Source organism: Micropterus salmoides, unplaced genomic scaffold (assembly GCF_014851395.1).
Source record: "Micropterus salmoides isolate LMB-PRFRI ecotype aquatic unplaced genomic scaffold, ASM1485139v1 Ms_hic_scaffold_22, whole genome shotgun sequence".
In the NCBI taxonomy this organism is placed as follows: domain Eukaryota; kingdom Metazoa; phylum Chordata; class Actinopteri; order Centrarchiformes; family Centrarchidae; genus Micropterus; species Micropterus salmoides.
The window spans coordinates 5,227,820-5,230,611 of record NW_024041373.1 but is presented as its reverse complement, the minus strand read 5'-3'; the positions used below and the strand labels follow the sequence as shown (position 1 = coordinate 5,230,611).

At 42.4% G+C, this 2,792-nt stretch overlaps 1 pseudogene; it reads right to left on the bottom strand.

Annotated features, from left to right (window-relative positions):
* Window positions 1–2,069, bottom strand: part of LOC119917690 — a 5,091-nt pseudogene extending 3,022 nt beyond the window's left edge.
* Window positions 2,070–2,792: the final 723 nt, after the last annotated feature.

Genomic DNA, 2,792 nt, shown 5'->3' with positions numbered 1-2,792 from the left:
CATTTTCACCACTCTATTGCTCAGAAACACTGTTCTTTTAACCATCTGAATCTTTCTTGGCCTTGTCATTATGCTCTTTAAGCTGCTGGAAGGCTTTTAATCTTTCTGGACTGCATTTATATGTATTAAAACAGCAAAGTAGAAGTGATTTGGAATGAAATAGTAAACAAGAATAGTGTGACAAAATAATGTCAACTAAAAGTCCACCTATTAGCTTTTTCTGAGCTTTCTACCGCATCTCATGGTTTTCATCAGTGAATGGACCTGACTCCAGATTTCATCTTGGCAATGTTGAAGTGTTGAATGTGAGACACTTTGACTTTGACTTTGATTTTGACTTTCCATTCAGTGCTCTTCCCGTTTTCGGTCAAAGCTCAGAGAAAACTAGTAGGTGGACCTTGAGAGTGGTTATCGATTGATGGCCTCCCCTCCCAATTCCGCTTTCTCTCTCTTCAAACACAACTCACAATATGTCGCCAGCCGTTTGTCAGCTGTATCACTTGGTGTCATCCAGGTGATGCAGCTGACTAAAGGAAAACTCAACGTGTCTGCCAGCATTTCGAGAAGAATATTGGCAGCATGTCCATCCAAATCCTGAACATACAGCGGGGAATTTAAGCCTTTTAAGATTTTCGTGTTTCTTTCTCCTCTGTCTCACAGTAGCTGTGTGGGATGTAGCATTGAAAAGCTATGTAATCTCATTTTTGTAACACTGTGCATGGTTGGAAATGTCTGAAATAGAATGGACAGGCATAACATAATGTGTTTTCGTGTTGCTCTCTCCCTGCAGATACTCTTAATGGAGGTGTCCTCTTTTCAGAGGAGATTTATGTATTGTTTTGACCATGTATGAGTTTGGCTGATAATGATGTGTATATGTTTTTTTTGAGCACTGTGCTTGTACATCTATTTTGTGCTATAAAAAATGTTTCCCCTAAAAAGGTCCTGTGTGTAATATTTAGGAGGATCTGTTGACTGAAATACAATATAATATCCATAACTATGTTTTCAGTGGTGTATAAAGACCTGACATAATGACCCGTTATGTATTTATTACCTCAGAATAAGCCATTCTATCTACCTACACCACGGGTCCTCTTACATGGACATCGCTATGTTGCGCCGCGATGTTTCTACCGGAGCCCAAATGGACAAACAGCTTTACAGAGCGTGTTTTGTCACTATGTTGAATATGTACAAGTGGAAGGAGAAAAAGAAGTAGTAGCAGCAGTAATCATCTGTTTTATTAGAAGTAAGAAGAGACATGTAGACAAATAGAGCACCACACATTTTTTAGCACAAGAGCTGATCGTTCATCAGTGGTGATAAATAATTTGAAGTATATATTTTATGAACATTTACAGTCTTTAATATTTTAATACACTTAGTAGAAATACCATTCCTTGACATTCAGTAAATATATGTGGTGATAAACGCGTTTGAAGTGTCTGAAAAGTACCTAAAGAGGTGGATGCATAATTTGGCAGAAAAGATTTTTTAGCCTCTTTTCTCAGCATAAGTTACGTTATCGCCGACGAGGTGCATACAATTGTCAGCAGGCAGGCAGGCAGGCAGGCAGAATTCGGCACCAGCAGCAGTAGTGTGGCATTTGTTTGTATGATTTTATTGTTTTGGTTCAGTAGCTTTTATATTCTACAGTTTCTAGTGATGTAAAGCAGACCCGCAGCTTATCTGTACCCTGGTGTTGCATTCTTGGACTGGTCTCCACAAGCCACAGAGATCATGTTACTTACCACTGGCATGGAGTGGCAGGCACTTGTGTTGTCGGGACGGTGACCCTCCAAATAAAATCCAGTACACCAGAGACGTTCTGCTTGGATTCAACAACCCTATGAACACCCGCCACCTTTTAACTTGGTGTTCCTAACTTTGAGGAGCTTGATCATGGCTCGGGGAAGAGAGGTCACGCTGGCGCACCTCTCCGCAAAGTGAGGAAGCGGGGCCGGAGAGGAGCGAGACGGCAACCGTTGGAGCGCATCGCCCTGGCTTCCATTATAATGGCCAATGCCCGGTCCCTCCGCAACAAGATCGACGATCTCCAGGCCCATGTCCGTTATTATAAATTTAAGGAAGCTTGCATCCTGGTGCTGATGGAAACAAAGCTGGGGAAGAATGACCTGGACAGCGAGATGGCTATGGACGGGTTTGGTGTGCCGAAGCGTACGGACTGAGAGGATGCAATCACCAAGAAGTCGCAAGGTGGGGGTGTGCGTTGTACATCAAGGAACGCTGCCGTTTTTGTAAAGAAACGGGTGCATTAAGGGACAGTCTAATTAACTCTTTTTTTCCTGAACGCAATGTTGTGAACACTTGGCCCTGGCCCCGACAACGTTAGCAGATGCGGCTACTACCCATTGTGCGGACCAATTAGGCTTCATTTTTTATCATATTTTTAACCTGTCTTTGTGCCAATACAGAGTCCCAAATATATGGAAACAATCTACAATTATTCCCATCGCAAAAAGCAACCACCCCAAAATTCTGAATGACTACAGACTTGTGGCTCTAACTTCATTAGTCCTTTGAAAAACTGATAAAGAAAGAACTGCTGGGTAGGACTGAACACCTCCTCGACCCCCTACATGTTGCATACAGAGCCAACAGGGGGGTGCAGGACACTACCATAACTCTGCTCAACCTCATATACAAGCAATTACAAGGTCACAAAAAACATGCCAGACTGCGGTTTGTGGATTTTTCGTCTGCCTTCAACACCATCCAGCCACATTTATTGGTGCAGTAGCTCATAAAATTTCGTGTTGGAAATGCAA